At 46.4% G+C, this 19,542-nt stretch overlaps 1 protein-coding gene and 1 long non-coding RNA gene across 4 annotated transcripts in view; one reads left to right on the forward strand and one right to left on the reverse strand.

Moving 5' to 3' along the window:
• The window catches only part of LOC309369078 (uncharacterized protein), a 421,063-nt gene that overhangs the window by 360,519 nt on the left and 41,002 nt on the right, over positions 1-19,542 (reverse strand). The gene's annotated exons all lie outside the window — the stretch shown is intronic.
• Positions 7,101-19,542, forward strand: part of LOC309369415 — a 48,194-nt gene continuing 35,752 nt past the window's right edge. Inside the window, exons 1-2 of the long non-coding RNA XR_014168111.1 lie at positions 7,101-8,473; positions 8,610-10,336. This is a non-coding gene — a long non-coding RNA (uncharacterized lncRNA). The remainder of the gene's footprint in view (positions 8,474-8,609; positions 10,337-19,542) is intronic.

The raw sequence follows: 19,542 nt of genomic DNA on the forward strand, positions 1-19,542 counted from the left end.
CTGGCCTTTTATCTGCTTTTGACACAGAAGATCTTGAAGAGACCCTGCTGGATCCTCTTGGTCCTTACTCCATAAATAATGGGGTTCATCATGGGTGGAAGGAGCAGGTATATATTTGCTACCAGAATGTGGACATGGGCAGCCACGTGACCAAACCGGTGGGTTAAGAAGGAGAAAAACTCTGGAGTGTAGAAGATCAGGATGACACAGGCGTGAGAGCCGCAGGTGCCAAGAGATTTGACCCGTGCTTCCTCGGAAGGGAGCTGGAAGACAGCCTGGAAAATGAGGATGTAAGACACGATGATCAACACCAAGTCCAGCCCCCCAGTCAGAAAAGCAACCAGGCAGGAGACTGTAGGCCCTCTCTGCCCCCGTGTCCACACAGGTCAGTTTCATCAGAGCCATGAACTCTGCGGGAGCCATTTCAGGAGGAAAGGGTGCGGGCTCAGGAGGATGGCCCCCCGTAGCACAATGGCCAGTCCCATCTTGGCAACCACGTCATTGGTCAGGCTTCTCTTTCTTGAAGGGCCCCACAGACCTCATGGGACAGCCGAGAAGATTCCTTTGTTGCTTTTTTCATAAATCAGCAACGGAGGTTGCATTTCCTTATTTACAGGGCTGTTGCTAAAGCACATAACATGCCCTTCATGCTTAGTTATGTATTAGGAATACAGGCACAAATTTGTGTGTGTGTGTATGTGTATTTGCAAACTACCCCCGTCTCTGAGCAGTGAGACTCCCTGGGCCCCAGGCCCATCTTCGGTTTATGATATCTGTCTTTATGTCTTTATGATATCTAGTTTTATTTACTCACATATTCAACCTGAGTGGAGGAGGGAGGGGCTCACAGCATGGACACCCCCACCACGTCTTGCTTCTCTCCAGAAGCGGCTTAGTCATGCTGGCCGCAGGACCAGGAAGCTGCACGCCAGCTCCCTCAGCCAGTAAAGCGATGGTTAACTCCCAGGAGTATTGATTTGGTTCAGAACAACTATGTTCCAACTTGGATTAAGATTAAAAGGGACCTAGAGGTGTGGGGAAGAATGAAATTGTCATTTTGGGGAAGGATTGCCACGATGAAAATGAATGTGTTACCGGAGATGTTATTCTTATTTCAAACGGTTCCAGTAATCAAGGGGGCAGCAATTTTTAAAAATTGGCAAAGAGAAATTTCAAGGTATATCTGGCAGGGTAAGAAACTGAGGATAAAGTTTAAGATATTGACAGATATGAAAGAAAGAGGCTTCGCCTTGCCAGATTTGAAATTGTACTATGAAGCATCCTGCCTCTGTTGTTGAAGGAATGGATAAAATTAGAAGATACTGATTTGTTATATTTAGAAGGTTTTGATAATAGATTTGGGTGGCATGCATATTTGTGGTATGGTAAGAAACGTGTACATAAAGGATTTGAAAACCACATCATAAGAAGGTCCCTGATTGAAGTGTGGGAAAGATATAAAAACTTGTTGGAACAAAAAACTCCATATTGGTTATCGCCGTTGGAGGCGATGAGTGTGAAGAAAGTTAATATCACTGTAGGATGGGTGACATATGAGAAGCTAATAAGTAAAAGAGAAGGTAAATGGAAAATGAGACCATTTGAAGAAGTTAAGGAATATGTTAATGATTGGTTGAATTTTTTTCAAATAAATGAAATGTTTAAAAAAGATTTGAATCAAAGGGGTTTTGCTGACAAAGAATCAAAATTTCAGATAGAAATATTGAATAATGATTTTAAAATTCTAGCAAAAAATGTATAAGATATTGTTAGAATGGTGTACTAAGGATGAAGAAGTAAAATCAGTTATGATTGACTAGGCTAAAGACTTAGGGCATAATATACAAATGGAAGACTGGGAAAAATTATGGAAAGAAGGTTTAAGATTTACTGCAAGTACTACCATAAAAGAAAATGTGATGAAAATGATGTATCGATGGTATGTAACACTGGTAAAGTTAGCAAAAATGTACAAGACAAGTAACAAATGTTGGAAATGTAAAGAAAAAGAGGGTACATTTTATCCTTTGTGGTGGGAATGTAAGAAAGTAAAAAGTTTTTGGGAAATGATTTATAATGAATTGAAGAAAATGTTGAAATATATATTTTTAAGAAACCAGAAGCATTTTTACTAGGTATTACAGGTAATGAGATAAATAAGAAAGAAAAGTTATTTTTATATGCAGTAACTGCAGGAAGAATATTGATAGCCCAGAAATGGAAACAAAAGGAGCTACCAACGTTAGAAGAGTGGAGAACAAAAATGATAGACTGAGTGACAATCAGATTACATTTGTAAGTTTTAATGAAGCATTGTGATGGGAAATAAGTGTTAAATTGGGATGAAGTTTACAGTAATAATGTAAATAACAAAATAGAAATGTGTTTAAAGTTAAATTATGAAGGATTTCAGACAAGTTGAGGGAAGTCGAAAAAAGAGAAATAAGATGCAACTAAAATGTATGGAGAGTATAATTTTGTATTTGTATTTGAAGCCCATTGATGGCTTAGCGGATTAGTGCTATTAGCGGCTTTTAGCGTCTTAGAGGATAAGCAGATAAGCGGCTTAGAAAAAGGGGGGGGACCCTGCAGGAACTCGCAAGACATTTTCGTCTTGCAAAGCAAGCCCATAGGAAATTCGTTTTGCGAAGCACCTCCAAAACGGAAAAAATCTTGCGAGTTCCCGCGGGTTTTTCCCGCTTTTCCCGCCCTTTCCCTAAGCCGCTTATCAGCTGTTCCGCTGATAAGCCGCTTCTCAGCTGATCACTAAAAGCCGCTAGACCGCTAATAGCGCTAATCCGCTAAGCTGTCAATGGGCTTGCTTCGCAAGACTAAAAAACCGCTAGACGAAGAGAATCGCGGAACGGATTAATTTCGTCTTGCGAGGCACCACTGTAAACAGGGAGAGGAGAGAGCTTTGGGTCATTATTAACATGGATGGGAATTTATTCTCACAATGTTTAATTGGTTGGTGAAATTGGAAGCCACAAGATGTGGCAAGGACAACAGGCTTGCCAGTTTGGAACGGGGGTCACGTCTCTTCACAGAGGAGGAGGAGGAGGAGGAGAAGAAGAGTATCTCTGGTTATAATCAGACCTAGCTGTCTAGAGCTTCCAGCTAGAGAAGTCTAGCATGGAAGGCACCTGCGAGAGGACAGGCCACAGGAGTGGGCTGTTGCTGGTGGGCTTCCTGGAGACACCTGCTTGGCTTTGGCTCTGGGCGGAATCCCCTTCTCCGGCTATGCCATATCCCTTGCTATATCCAACGCTCCAGCCCAAAGGAAAGAGAAGCATTGCCAGCCGTTCAACGGCTGCTCTGCCTCATCTTCTTAGGACAGCCCTGCCCTTCCTGGAGAGGGAGGAGACCCCTAGGAGGGACCTCCAAGTCTCAAGGGGTCCCAGAAGAGGAACAGAACCTGAGGGAGGTGGTGGAGTGTTCCTTGGAGCCAGAGACACCCCCAAGAAGGGGGAGCTGGTGTTGGGCAGCTGGAGAGATGCAAGATGGAGCCAGGCATAGAAGTTGGAGGGCTGGACTAGGAGGACCTGGGAGAGCAGGGTTTGAATCCCCTCTCAGTTATAAAGCTCCCCAGAGAACCTTGGGCCAGCCTAGCCTACTTTACAGGACTGCTGTGATTATAAAAATTGGTGGCAGGCAGAACCTTGAAGGCCACCTTGAGCTCCTGGGAGGAAAGTGGGCTACGAATGTCATAATAAATGATGAGAGGGAGAGAAAGGGGGAAGGCAGGGGAAGATCGTGGAGGAGCTGAGCTCTCTGGAGAAGACTGACCAGATCTTCAGTATCTATCATTGATAGGTGTTCTGTGGTGTTATGCAGCCATAACTTGTGAAATATAACATCCAGCACACCAGCTGCGCCTCAGTTCTGCTCCAGATGTGTTGCAATTCGCGGTGTGTGCTCTGTGTGGAGGAATCTCAGGCATGCAGAAAAACACTCAGCATGCAGCTTCTTCCTAATCTATGAAGCTTTATTTACAGCGGCATAATAAATCAGCAGTCCGGGAGCAGACATTGCTGTTTCTCCTTTGGCAGCAAAAAAAAAGCAACTCATCTCACATAACTAAACATAGAACCCCATATGTGACACCCCCCCCCCCGGGACAGGACATCACTCCATGAGCTATTAACCCTGTAAGCTCTGGTTCTCCTAACATGTTCATCACAAAGCCCATTCAAAATGATGAATCTGGCTTTGCTGTTCTTTTCTTTCTAAGCTCTTATCTTGGCTAAATCACCCTCACTTGTGCCTGTAGGCTGAGGGCTTCTTACTGAATGCAAACAAAAAAACTTAATTAATTAATTACATTTCTACCTGATTTGGAGTTTAGAATATGTATTTGGGAGCATTCTAGTGCAGTCTCCTTATAAACATGAATATATATAAAAATTTGAAGAGGTGACAATATATGTTTCTGACATCAGGCAATACAACATGCACAAACATAAATAATAAATCCTCTCCTGCCTTCCTGAACATTGCCACACTGACTGTGCTGGAGAACATAACCATCCTCTTCGCCATCAAGACAGAGCCCAGTCTCCACCAGCCCATGGACCTTTTCCTCTCCATGCTGGCCACAAAAGACCTGGTCACCAGCACCTCCACCTCGCCCAAGATACTGGTCATCCCCGTTTGGTGTTGTCTGCAGATGTGATGAGCAGCCCCTCAGTTCCTTCATCCAAATCAATTTATAAAGACCTTGAACAACAATGGACCCAGGACAGAACCCTGCAGCACCCATCTTGTCACTTTCCCCCAGGATGATGAGGAACCATGAAGGAGTCCTTTTTGGGTTTGGTCAGTCATATCCACCTAACAGTTACCTCATTCAGCCCACATTTTACCAGCTTCCTTGCAAAAATATCACGGGGGACTTCGTCAAAAGCCTTACTGAAATCAAGATGCACTATTTCCACAGCTGTTCCCTGATCAACAAAGTTTGTAACTCCATCCAAAAAAAAAAGGGGGAGGAGAGATTTCTCTGGCTTGACTTGTTTTTGAGAAAGCCATGCTTTCATCCTGTATGTTTATGTTGTGACATCCTCAGATGAAGGGCACATAAATTTTAAAAATGATAATAAATAAGGATATGAACAAACAGTAACACGTGAAAGGAAGGCAATTCATGTATTTATTTAATTTGTATACCACCCCACCCACTGGTGCCAACTTGAATAAAATATGGGTGGGGGGCCAGGTAAGGTCCGTCTTGACAATCACATGATGCATGCACACAATTGGAAGGGCAATGCCTATAAACTGGGGGGTGGCCCCCTCAAATATCTTATTGGGGGGCAAAGACCCCTCAGCCTCTAAGTGTTGGCTCCTATTCTCTACACTCACAGGTCTCAGGACGGTTTCAACATAAAAACACAATATAAAAATACAAAATCCACATCTGTAACACCCCCTCCCCACCACAATTTAAAAGGGAATTAGATGTTAATCAGCCAAAGGCCTCGTTAAACAGTTATGTTTTTGCCTGGCACCTAAAGCTATATGATAGTTTTTTTTCCGAAACTTTGTATGAATTCTTTGATGGGAAGTGAAAGAGGAGTTGTGATTGAAACTCTTTCCACATTCCATACACTGATAAGGTTTCTCCCCTGTATGAATTCTCTGATGGGAAGTGAGATCGGTACTCCTACTGAAGGTCTTTCCACATTCCACACACTGATAGGGTTTTCCCCCTGTATGAATTCTCTGATGGGAAGTGAGATGGCCACGCTGACTAAAGCTCCTTCCACATCCCACACACTGATAGGGTTTCTCCCCTGTATGAATTCTCTGATGTAATGTGAGTTTGCTGTTCTGACTGAAGCTTTTTCCACATTCCACACACTGATAGGGTTTCTCCCCTGTATGAATTTTCTGATGGGAAGTGAGAGAGGAGTTGCGACTGAAGCTCTTTCCACATTCCATACACTGATAAGGTTTCTCCCCTGTATGAATTCTCTGATGCCTAGTGAGATCCCAGCTCTTCCTGAAGCTCTTTCCACATTCCACACACAGATAGGGTTTCTCCCCTGTATGAATTCTCTGATGCCTAGTGAGATCCCAGCTCTTCCTGAAGCTCTTTCCACATTCCACACACAGATAGGGTTTCTCCCCTGTATGAATTCTTTGATGGGAAGTGAGATGGCCACTCCGACTAAAGCTCCTTCCACATTCCACACACTTATAGGGTTTCTCCCCTGTATGAATTCTTTGATGGAATGTGAGTTTGCTGCTCTGACTGAAGCTCTTTCCACATTCCACACACTGATAGGGTTTCTCCCCTGTATGAATTCTTTGATGGAAAGTGAGATGGCCACTCTGACTAAAGCTCCTTCCACATTCTCCGCACTGATAGGGCTTCTCCCCTGTATGAATTCTCTGATGGGAAGTGAGTTTGGAGCTCCGACTGAAGCTCTTTCCACATTCCATGCACTGATAGGGTTTCTCCCCTGTATGAATTCTATGATGGGAAGTGAGAGAGGAGCTCATACTGAAGCTCTTTCCACATTCCATGCACTGATAGGGTTTCTTTCCAATGAGAGTTTGCTGATGGGAAGTGGAATGGGAGCTCTGGCTGCAGCTCTCTCCACACTCCAAATTTTTACGTGGCTTCTCCTCCCTGGGGATTTTATCATGGTCACCTTTGTTCTTGATTTCCAATTCATCACAATCTGCAATGGAGACAAAAAGGGATTAGAGCCTCAGGAACAAATGGAGACGAACTGAAGGGAGTTGGGTGTATGATCATTATCTTTGTTTTTTGTCATTTACCAATATATTTATTATTAGATTTTGATGGATTCTTGAATGTTGCTTTGTTTGATATACAGTAGTGGCCCAAATTGTGGAAGCCTTTTGGAAAAAAGTGTATTTCAGAGGTTTGTTGGCTCAAAAAACCACTTATTTTGTATATCAATGGAAAGATAATTTAATCAAGAACGCAATGCAACAAAATTTGTTCACTTCGCTGTATTCTATGAAAAGTTTTAGCCAAATAATAATTTTCATTGGTTTTTGCAGTTATTTTAAACATAACATTCAACTTATATATAATATAGAAAGCATTTGGCTACATTTGGCCTCAACTAATGGTTTTCCCACTTATTATCCTATATTTCATTTTGGGATTATAATTATTACCTTTAAATCCTAATCATAAACCAACAATTTGTAAATTATACTTTGCAATAATTGATAAAATCCACCTTACAAAACTTCTTCTAACTCTACTCATGAAGTTAGTTATTGTAATGGCTTGGGTCTCCCCCAGAGAAGTGAGACAACTCTGGCAGAAATTATTTCATATTTATTGCTCAAACTCATTAATCACTGCAGAGCTCAATCTTCGGTGTCTTCCCCCAAGTTCGATGTTGAGTCTGAGCTCCGCCCCTTCCTTCAACGACAAGCCCCCACGGTATCTTCCGCTCTTTTTTGCACCTCTCATGAACTTTCATAGCTTAATGAGATTTGGCAGAGATCATTTCCTTTCACTCTGTGTCTGCTTCACTCTCAGTGCTCTACAACTTTCTTCTCTCTGTGTTCTGTCCCCCTCCTCTGTGTGTACAAAGGTTGAATTCCTGGGGCTAATTGCTTCCTCCCCTTCTCAGGAATTTTCACTGTTTTTCCACTGTTCCAGTTTCTGTCTTGCCTGTCAAAGAATCCTGTTCTCTGACATCACCCCCTCCTCTAAGCTCCCTTCCTCCTCCTCTTCGGCCTTGCTGCCTGCCACAGAGGACTCGGTTCTGGTTCCCACCCTGTATCACTCTCCTCAGCTACTTAGCTAAGATCGTTTTTCTCCCTCCACCCTCTAGGCTTGGGCTTGTGGGGGTACCTGCAGTGGAACTGCCTCTGCAATTCTTGGGTGTGTAAATCCTGGCTCTGTACCCAAGAGTTTTCCTGAGGTCCATAACCTTTCCATGACACTAAATACTGCAACTTTCTTCTACACAGCCTTGACTTTATAATCTGTTGGATCACAAATTCCTCCTGGTCTTCTACCATAATAGCGGGAGGGGGTGCCTGCCTAGGTTCCTGGTAGTGGTGTGCAGGTACATACAGTGACAGGAGAGCCCTATGGAAAACAGGGTATATCTTCATTGAGGCTGGGAGTATAAGTTTGAACGACACTGGGTTTATCTGTTCTACCACTTCAAAGGGCCCCAACCGCCTTGCCTCCAACTTTCTGCACCTCCCTTTCATTGGCAAGTCCTTTGTTGACAACCACACCTTATCCCCCACTTTGATCTCCCCCTGTTGTCTACGCTCGTCCACATCTTTTTTGTACGAGGCCTCAGCCTTGTCCAGTTTTTCCCAGTACTTCTTGTAAGGCCTGCATCTCCCCCACAAACTGCTCTGCTGCTGGCACTGACAAAGTGCTCCATGGATCTGTAAACGCTCTGGGATGTTTTCCATAGTTGGCTAAAAACAATGTTTGTTGGGTCGACGCATGCACCGCATTGTTATATGCGAATTCTGCTATTCTGAGTTTGTCCATCCAGTCTTCTTGCTGGTAGTTCACATAGCAACGCAGGTATTGTTGCAATGTAGCATTGGTTCTCTCTGACTCCCCGTTGGTTTGAGGGTGTCTCGCTGAGGTCCAACACACTTCCACTTGCAAAAGCTGCATCAGCTTCCTCCAAAATTGTGAGGTAAACTGTGTCCCTCTGTCTTAAATCACTCGCAATGGCAACCCGTGCAGCTTGAACACGTGGTCGACAAACATCTGTGCAGTTTCCTGTGCTGACGGCAGCTTTGGACATGGCACAAAATGCGCCATTTTCATAAACAAGTCCACCACAACCCAGACCACTGTCTGTTTCCTGGAGGCCGTGATAAAGTCCATTGTAATCGCCTCCCACGGTCCTTGTGGAGTCAAAAGTGGCTGCAGCAGCCCACCCGGCACTGCCCGTGGTGTTTTTGCTTGCTGGCAAGTGTCACATGCCTTAACATACTCCTTAGTCTCTTCTCTCATTCTGGGCCACCAAAACTGTCTCCTTAGCTGATCTATGGTCTTGTACTATCCAAAGTGGCCCACTGTTGGGTTGTTGTGACACTGCCGCATGACTTGCGCCCGCAAGTTACCTTCTGGTATGTAGAGCGCCTCTCCCTTGAACAAGAGACCTTCCCTTTCAATGAATCCTTCAGTATTGTTCTCACCACTCCGTATCGCTGTCAGTTCTGCTGTGCAAATTCATCTCCTTCTATTTGTTGCTTAAACTCATCTACTCCGACAACAGGCGCCACCACCAGTTGCAACTGTTTTGGCTTCAGAATGTGTTTCAACTCTTGTTTCTGTTCTCTCTCCATGTACTCAGGTTTCCCAGACAAGGCGTCCGCCCTCTGATTTTGATGCACTGGCACATATTGTATGTGGAAGTTGAAATGAGCAAAAAAACTGCGCCCATCGGATTTGTCTCTGGTTTAGTTGTGTCACGGTCTGCCAGTATTCTAAGTTCTTGTGGTCTGTGCGCACCTCCACTTGGTGTTGTGCTCCTTCTAGGAAGTGCCTCCATGTCCCTAAGGCTTCCTTTATAGCTAGCAGTTCTTTCTCCCAAATGGTGTAGTTCTGTTCCGAGGTGTTCAGCTTCCGAGAGTGGAATGTGCATGCCCTCAGGTTGCCATGGCTATCTTCCTGAAGCAGCACTGCTCCTACCGCCCTTTCAGAAGCATCCGACTCCAGCACAATCAGTTGATAATGATCTGCATGGTTCAGATACTCCTTCTGCAAACATCTCATTGAGCTTCTTGAACTCACGCTGTACCTCCTCCATCCAGGCAAATGGCTTCTTACCTCTCAAACAGTCCATGAGGGGCGTGGTGAGTTGCGAGTAGTTGGGCACAAACTTCTGGTAATAGTGAAGCCCAAGCGCCTCTGCAACTCCTTCTTTGTCTTGGGCTTCTGCCACTCTAACACCGTCTTCACCTTCGCAAGGTCCATTTACACCCCATCAGGAGACACTTGATACCCCCAAAACTCCACTTCTCTCCTGTGGAACTGGCATTTCTCCAACTTGGCGTAGAGCCTGTGTGCCCTCAGCCATCACAACACCTCCTTCACGTGTTGCACATGTGCTTTAAGGCACTCCGAGAAAATTAAGAGGTAATTGAGGTACAATAAGACCCATTTGTCTAAGAGGTCTGCCTACACGTGATTGATGAAGGCCTGGAAGGTGGCCATACCTGATTGCAAACCAAACGGCATGACTAAATACTCGAAAGTCCCATATCTGGTATTGAATGCAGTCTTCCACTCATTGCCTTATCTCACCCATATCAAATTGTAGGCCCCCTCAAGTCCCCTTAACAATATATTGTTGAAGAGGTATAAGGAAACTCAAGTCACTACAAAATCAGACTGGTAAAGGCAGGAAAAGGTGCACAACAGCAAGTGATGATCGAAGAATGGAGACACTGTGCCTATGTGACAGAAGAAAATCATCTGGGTGTCTACAAGATGTCATGGCAAAATGTAATATGAAGTTGAGTGCAAGGACTGATCTAAATGTTAGATTTCTAAGGGAAAAGCCACTGTTATCTCTCAAGCCAAGACTGAAAAGATTAAACTGGGCTAAAACCCATGTTAACTGGACAGTGGAACAATGGGACAGTGTTATTAGGAGCAATGAGACCAAAATCTCATCGCTTGGTAGTGATGGCATGAAATATGCAAGGAGAAGAATCGGAGAGGATTTACATGCATTACATTGACTTTGAAACACCCAGATAGTGTTATGATCTGGGGTTGTATGACAGCAAAAGGAGTGGGCAGAATTTGCGTCAATAATGGGAATGTAAATGCTTTAAAAACATAAATGAAATACTTGAGCCCAAACTGAAGTGTATGATCTTTTCCCAGATAGTTAAGCGTTTATATATATTTCTATAAATAATTATTTATTTATTTTATACTTCAACAGGATTCAGCTCCATGTCATGTTGCTGCTGTGTGCAAAAGGTGCTTTCAAGATAAAGATATTCCACTGCTTGAATGGCCTGGGAATAGCCCACACTTCAACCCAATCAGAAATTTATGGAGCCGCCTAAAGAAACTTGTTAGTCAGAAGCAACCCAGCAATAAAGTCCAATTAACAGAGGCCATAATTCAGACTTGGTTTCACTTTATTACAGCTGCAGAACTAAAAAACTTGGTTCACTCCATGGGAAGGCGTTGTAAGGCTGTAATTAAAGCTAAAGGTTACCAAACTAAGAATTAAAAAATTCCTTCCAGTAGCACCTTAAAGACCAACTAAGTCAGTTCTTGGTATGAGCTTTCGTGTGCATGCACACTTCTTCAGATACAAACTAAGAATTATTTGACATAGTGAGAATTTTTGTATACAGTGGTGCCTTGCAAGACGAAATTAATCCATTCCATGAGTCTCTTCGTATAGCGGTTTTTTCGTCTTGCGAAGCAAGCCCATTGACAGCTTAGCGGATTAGTGCTATTAGCAGTTTAGCAGCTTTTAGCAGCTTTTAGCGGCTTATCAGCTTAGCGGATCAGCTGATAAGCGGCTTAGCTGCTTAGAAAAAGGGGGGGAGGGAAAAAAACCTGCAGGAACTCGCAAGACATTTTCGTCTTGAGAAGCAAGCCCATAGGAAATTCGTTTTGCGAAGCACCTCCAAAACGGAAAACCCTTTCGTCTAGCGGGTTTTCCGTCTTGCGAGGCATTCGTCTTGCGGGGCACCACTCTATCCCCTTTTTTCTATGTATTTCACTTTTCTTCTTTATGACTGCTGTTCTAATAAATAATCCTTTATAAATGTTATTGCATTACATTCTTCATTTTATTATCTTTCCATTGATGTATAACGTTATGGTATTGTTCCCCAAAAAAGTGGTGTTATAAGCCATCAAACCTCAGAAATACACTTTTCCCAAAAGGTTTCTACAATTTTGGCCACTAGTGTAAGATGTTCATTTTAAAGTTAATGTACTTTTAATATCGGATCAGATTGTTATTATTAATGTTTCATATATATGTGTGTGTGTTGGCAGGATATAAATAAAAATTATTACTATTATTATTATTACTATTGTTATCACTGCTAGTACTACCTGAGATTCAATCAGCCTGGCTCTTCTCTGGGGCAGATGTTGTTTGGCCCAGTCATGGCATCTCCTCCATCTCCAATGTCAGTCGTCTCTCTGGTCAACCCAAGACTGACAGCAGCAAAACCAAAACCAAAAAACCTGACAGAAGCTACTTATCTATTCTAACAACTCTGAAGCTGACATTTAAGATGCCTGGGCAGTTCAGACCAGCCGAATCATGGTATAAAAAGGCAGAACTGGAGGAAGATTTTTGACAGAAAAAACTGTAATTTGCTGTTCAAGGTTTATTGTGGGGGTGTTAGGTTTCCAGGTGTTGTAGGGGGCGCTGTTGAGCTCTGTGAAAATATCTGAGGTTTGTCAAATAGAGGTATTTTTTGAATTTCCAGGCAGTTAGGACGATCCCACAGGGAGCCTTACCAAGAGAGGCCACGATCCCACGATTCTCCTCCATGACGTCCTTATGCAGAGCTCTCTGGTCAGGATCCAGCAACGCCCACTCCTCGTCCGTGAAACGAACAGCGACATCTTCAAAACACACTGGACCCTAAAAGAAAAAGGGAAATTTCCTCCTCTGAGACAGCAGAAATATGATCTGCTACACAATGCTCTGTTATTTCCTTCCTGTAAATTGCGGTGTTGTTTCAATAGGATTCCTTTGCTGCACATTTTAATTCTGGATGTCTATTTTGACATTTTAATTGAATTATTTCATTAATTATGGGTATTCGTCTTTGTCCAAATAGTTGGTACTCCACCTTGTGGTTTTCAAACCATTCTGCCTACGCAAGCATTCCAGTTTCCCTGATGGAAGGATCCACTTTCCCCTCTCCTCGTGAGTTGTTCTGGGGAGGTTCCCTCCCAATGCCCTGCAGCCAAATTCAAGGGGTTCAAAGGGGCATGGAGAGGGGGAGGAATGAGGGGCAGGCCCCATTTTGCAACAGATGGGGCTAGTTAGGTGACTCCTGGCCACTATTTGTTATTGTCTGTCCATAGCATAGAAGCTTATTTCAGCACTCAGTGGTGAATATAGAAATAAAAGAAGCCTAGTTTGGATGGCCATCTGTCTTGGAGGATCTAGCTGAGATTCCTGCAATGCAGGGGCTTGGACTTGATGACCTTTGGGGTCCCTTTCAACTCTAGGATCCCATGGAAACTGCAACTAAAGATGAATCCTACAGGCGACATTCAGAAGGCTGGGGTCACAGAGTTATATGGGCAGGAAATCCCACAGTTCACAGCTGGAGTTAACTCTTTATCAGCAAGAACATGATATTCACAGACTTGGCTGAGTTTCAGGTCTCATGAGAACAGCAGCTCTGCCAGATTGTATTGTCAATTAATGGACTAGTCTAGGTGGAAGTTTCTTTAGTGTGGAGGTATATGAAAAGTGAGATTATATAGTGCAAAGTTTGTTTAAGTGCTCTTGTAAAGAGGTGCTCTGTTGAGTATTTTGTTAGAGAGGTAATAATAATAATAATAATTTATTGTTTATATGCCGCCCATCTGGCTGGGTTTCCCCTGCCACTCTGTGCGGCTTCCAACAAAATATTAAAATACAATAGTGCGGCAAACATTAAAAGCGTCCCTAAACAGGGCTGCCTTCAGATGTCTTCTAAAAGTCTGGTAGTTGCTTATTTCATTGACAACTGGTGAGAGGGTGTTCCACTGCGTGGCTGCCACTACCAAGAAGGCCCTCTGCCTGGTTCCCTGCAACTTGACGTCTCGCAGCGAGGGAACCACAAGAAGATCCTTGGTGCTGGACCCCAGTGTCTGGGTGGAATGATGGGGGTGGAGACGCTCCTTCAGCTATACTGGACCGAGGCCGTTTAGGTTTGCTATTGTAGGCTTAGGCCCTTTACTTTGCCAGAGAATTGCTTACCCGCGTCCCCAGGACCGAGAAGAGAATAAAAAAATTCCAGGAAAGTTTCTTCTTTGGAGAAAAGAGTTTTATTGCAAATCTGTGCACAGAGACAGCCAGCAGAATATAGTTTCTGAAATCTGACTGTAAAGCAATACGCATTTGCAAGCCTTCTTATACTTTGAGAGTATTTACCCACCTCCCAGACCTCCCCCAAACCTTCCCCAATCAGCTGGCAAGTTTTCAACTCATTCCCTTTTAGGGCATATCAATATTTGCTGGCTAAGGCTGCTAGCTAAGCACTTCCTCTGCTGGTTAAGCATTTTCTTTGCTCAGTAAGCACCCCCTCCCACCTCCTTGTACACGTGTCTTCTTTTGCTAGCTAAGCATTCCCTTGTATCTCTTCTTATCTTGCATTACTTAAAGCAGAAGCAAAGCAGGAAACATCTTGCTAGTGGTTTTTAGTTGACAGCAGTTTCTGGCTAGGCAGGAAACGACCTTCTGACCTGTAGCTAACATCAGCAGTTTCAGATAGCTGGTTAGACAGGAAACGGCCTCCTGACCTGTCTGATTTAGACTTTGCAAATAACTGCATTTTTGAGTTTGAGCTTGTGTAGCCATCCTAGCAGAGTGCTGGAATTTACTATGTGTAGATAATATTAATGATTAACCGTTCCCTTCTCCCTTCACTCCCTCCTCTTCTTCTGAACAACCTAATACTTAGGTTCGTTCTGGGGTATGGGCCTATACTCCCTCATCACAGCGATGACTGTGGGTCCTAGCTTCCGTGACAGGAGTCTTTGCATCATTTGCTGCAAGCATTGCAATAAGCAGGGGATACAGAGGCAAAGAAGCAAAAGGATTAATAGCGGTCCTGCTAATAATACTATAACATTCCTGAGCCAACTGCCATCAGGGAGCCAGGAATACATCCAACCCCATGCATCACTCCCTGTGGCTTTCAGCGGGTTTTCAGCTATCATTGTTTCCATGTGGTTGATGGTGGCTGAAATATTTGCTGACTGGTCTGAAATGTACATGCAGCAATGGGAATGAATTAAGGCACAAACTCCGCCCTTAGAGGCAAGGACTACATCCAAAGCGTAACTGTCACGGCCACCCAGGACTGGTCCCAGCTCACAAGAGACCTCACTCCGTTGCAGCTTATTTACAGGAAAAGTTTATTGAAGATTTCTGCTTCTCATACAGTTCAGCATTGTGGCCGTACGTCTGCCACGTTAGACCGCTGAAGTCCCCTCTGACTCCTCCCCTCTTCCGCACCAACTTAATAGCCTGGCTCTAGACCACCTCTTCCTCTCCTTTCTTTTCCGCAGGGTCTTCCTGCCCCCCTGGGTTCCCTCTCTCCGTGACTCGCCTGAGGCTGAATCCTCTGCCGCCTCTTCCCCCCTCTTTCTGGCTTTAGGGCCGGGCTCCTCCCCTGAGCTCTCTCCACTTCCGCGCGCCTCTACGTTTGAACTTGGCGCGCGTACGTTGCTGCTGACCTTTCTTTCGACCGCTACACCACCCCCTGCTCTGCTCTCCACCCTTTCCGGCTGAACACCCTGCTCCAACCCCCTCTCTCTGTTCTCTCCTAATCCTGCTCCCTCCGAGAGACTGACGACTCCACCCCCTTTACTCCGTTCCGGCTGAGACGTCTCTTGCTTCCTCTGTCTTCCACTGGGCTCCTCTCCGCTTCTCCCTTCTCCTCCCCTTTGCTTGATTAAGGTAACCCCCTTTTGAGAATCCTCTGACTCGCTGCTCAGACTCGTGGATTCCCTCAGAATTCCATCATCTTCTTCCTCATCCTTCTGCCCCTCCTCCCACTCGCTCTCCGTCTCCTCTGTCATCTCCTCCTCTCTCCCAGAAACCCTGACATCCATCCCCCCCTCGAAGCCCCCCCTTCCCCCCTCCCGCTCGCCGGGGACCGGTTGTGGAAACTGCGGCTCTTCGGGGGTAGGCTCAGGATACAGGTCGTCTACGTCAATGTTCTCTGCTGGCAGTTCTGTGTAAGTGTATTCGAAGCCGGGTTCTTCCCCCAAATGCTTCCCAGTCTCTGCTTCCATCGCTACTTCCTCCGGTGCTGCCCGCCAAGGACCTATCAGCCACCTCTTACGCCATTCCTCCTCTGGCTGCTCCTCCCACCAATAAGGGGTTTCCGTGTCCACCCCCGAGCACGATCCCCTGGGCGGGCTTGATTCTGGTGTTCTTTCCTCGGGGGAAGAGAAACCCCTGAACGTGCTATCTGACAATGTGGGTGTGAAAAGCCAGTCATCAAAGTACTCAGCTGGCATGGGTCTATGTGGGAAAAGTGCATGGAACTCTTCTTTCAAAAGGGGTTCGTCTAACTCGTAGCCTGGCACCCAACTATTAGCAGCGGCTGGTGTGCCCTCCCTGGCGAGAAAATATTCAACTCCCTCCTCCCCCCATCTCGAGTCCAGTATCTCTGTGACCTCGTTAAGAGGTCCTGGTCTTGGCGATTCCCCCCTCTCAGGCGCCCTCCTACGTGGCTCTGGGGGTGCTCCTGACTCTTGAAACCTGTGTGGGGTTTTGTAGGGAGTGAGCACCGACCTATGAAAGACCGGGTGCACCCTGGAACCTTCCGGAAGGGCTAGACGAAAAGCCACCGGATTGATCTTAGCCTCAACTTGATATGGCCCTAGCTGCCTGTGTCCTAACTTCTTCTTGGCCAATGACCTGGCCGGCATCGCGTGGGCTGCTAACCACACCCAGTCCCCAACCTGGATGTCCTCTCCCGCCCTCCTGTGCTTATCGGCCTGCACCTTATACGCCTGTTTTGCCAGCTCCAAATGTCTCCGCAGCTCCTCGTGCACCTCTTGCAACTCCGCTGCAAACTGGTCGGCATCTTGAGGCCCCCCCCCTCCTGGTGCCGCAAATCTCGGGAAGGTTCTGGGATGACGGCCATTGTTCGCGAAGAAAGGCGTCACCCCGGTGGAAGCGTGTTTCGTGTTGTTGTAGGCGAATTCAGCCATCGGCAGATAGTCCACCCACGCCGCAGGTCGCTGGTTGGCGTAGCACCGCAGGTACTGCTGCATGATCGCGTTGACCCTCTCCGCTTGACCGTTGGTTTGTGGATGCCTCGCCGATGTCAGGTTGATTTTGACGTGCAAGATGCCCAGAAGCTTTCGCCAGAAAGTGGAAACAAACTGGCGCCCCCTGTCGGACAAGACGGACTGCGGAAGTCCATGCACTCTGAAGACGTGATCGATGAAGAGCTTTGCGGTCTGTTCTGCCGTCGCCACCTTGGCACAAGGGATGAAGTGCGCCATCTTGGTGAACAAGTCCACCACCACTAACACCGCCGTCTTACCTCTGGAGCTGGGCAGGTCTGTAACAAAGTCCAACGCTACCCTCTCCCATGGTTGCTGCGGTGTCTCCAGCGGTTCTAGCAATCCCGCCTGCTTCTGGTGCACTGGTTTGGACCTCTGGCAGATATCACACCTGGCGACGTAGTCCGCCACCTCTCCTCTCATCTGGGGCCACCAAAAGTCTCTAGCCACCAACTCCATCGTCTTCTCTTTGCCGAAATGGCCTGCACTAGGGGCGTCATGCAACTGTTGCAGAACCTTGGCTCGAAGATCGTCGGTGGGCACGTAAAGGGCACCCTTACGAGTCAAAAGTCCATCTTGTAATTGAAACTCATCGTTGTGTCGCGACCCTCCGCGTAGCTCCTCCATCTTAGACTGTGCAAACTGATCCCTTTGCAACGCGCGTCGCACCGCGTCCAGGTCGACTGCGATGGTAGCGCACGTCCACGCCTGCGGTGCGAAAATGTGCTTTGCTGCGATTGGAGCTGCTTCCTCCAAGTATTGCGGCTTTCGGGACAGCGCGTCTGCAATAACAGTGGAGTCTCCTGGGATGTATTCTATTTTGAAGTCGAAGTCCGCAAAGAACTCCGCCCAGCGCATGTGTCGCTGGGTCTGCAACTTAGCCGTCCGCCAATACTCTAAGTTCTTGTGATCCGTGCGGACCTGCACCGTGTGCTTGGCTCCTATTAAGAAGTGTCGCCACGCTTTGAAAGCTGCATGAATGGCCAACAACTCCCTGTCCCATATGGTATAATTGCGCTCCGCCTTGCTGAGCTTCCGGGAGTAGAACGCACCCGGTCGCCAGTTGCCTTGTGAATCCTCTTGCAAAAGAACGGCCCCAACCGCTCTATCTGACGCATCGGTCTCTACCCGCATGGGTCTGCCGGGATTCACGTGGAGCAGCTGCTCTTCGGAGGCGAAAAGACCTTTAAGCGTCCGGAAGGACCGCTCCGCTTGTTCGGTCCAGACGAACTTCTTCTTCTTGGAACTGAGGGTGTCAGTGATCGCCGCCGTCGCGTTCGCAAAACCTTTAATAAACTTGCGGTAAAAATTGGCAAAGCCGATGAACCTCTGGACCTCTTTCCGATTTCGAGGGCTTTTCCAGTCCAACAGCGCTTGAACCTTAGCCCTGTCCATGGCCAGTCCCTCGTCGGACAACTTGTAGCCAAGGAAATCAACCTCTCTGACATCAAACTGGCACTTTTCCAACTTGGCGTACAGCCTGTGTTCCTTCAGCCTCTGCAGGACCTCCCTCACGTCCTTATCGTGATCCTCCGGCGATTCCGAGAAAATCAGGATATCGTCGAGAAAGCAGACACACTTTTTGTAGAGGAGACCTGCTAGCACGTGGTGCATAAATGCTTGAAAAACGTGGCTGCCATTTTGGAGGCCGAAAGGCATGACTCTGTATTCGTATGTGCCCAGAGGGGTGAACATGGCGGTCTTCCACTCATCTCCTTTCCGGATGCGGATGAGATTGTAAGCTCCACGTAGGTCCAGCTTGGTGAAAATCTTGCCCCTCCTGACGGTCGCTAAAAGGTCGTCAATCTTGGGCATGGGGAAAGCTTTGGGCTTAGTCAAGCTGTTGATGAACCTGTAATCCACTATAAGCCTTTTTTGGGGCGTGTCCTTCTTCTTCACAAAGAAAACAGGGCTGCCTCCCGCTGCTTTAGATTCCTGGATGAAACCTCGCTTGAGGTTATGGTCTATGAACTCCCGAAGCTCTTGCATTTCGTCCTCCGACATGGAGTACAGCTTGGCAGCAGGCAATTGCGCCCCTGGCCCTAAATCAATCGCGCAGTCGTAAGGTCTATGAGGCGGCAACTTGTCAGCTTCCTTCTCACAGAAAACCTCCAAGAATTCCTGGTACTTGTGAGGCACTGTTTGCACCATACCCAGATGCAATGGCTGCTCAGCTTCTCCTCCCTGATCGGTCTGAAAGCAATGCTGAGCACAATACGATGAACAAAAGTTGATCTGCCTCTGGTACCACGCAACCGCGGGACTGTGCCTCTCCAGCCAACTCATGCCTAACACGATGGGTGTGTCCGATAAGTGGGTGACATTGAAACTAATAAGCTCTCGATGGTTGCCAATCTGCATCATCATGGGAGGGGTTTGCTGCACCACTTGCCCCCCCAGCAACTTCCTGCCGTCCACCGTGACCACGTTCAGAGGCGTCGTTGCAGGCAGGAGCGCCATGTTGTGCTGCTTAACGAACTGCAGTCCCATGAAGTCGGCGTTGCTTCCCGAATCGATCGTTATTGGAACCTCGAGGAGTCTCCCATCAG

Source organism: Podarcis melisellensis, assembly GCF_964234715.1.
Source record: "Podarcis melisellensis genome assembly, chromosome: 4".
NCBI classification, from domain to species: Eukaryota; Metazoa; Chordata; class Lepidosauria; order Squamata; family Lacertidae; genus Podarcis; species Podarcis melisellensis.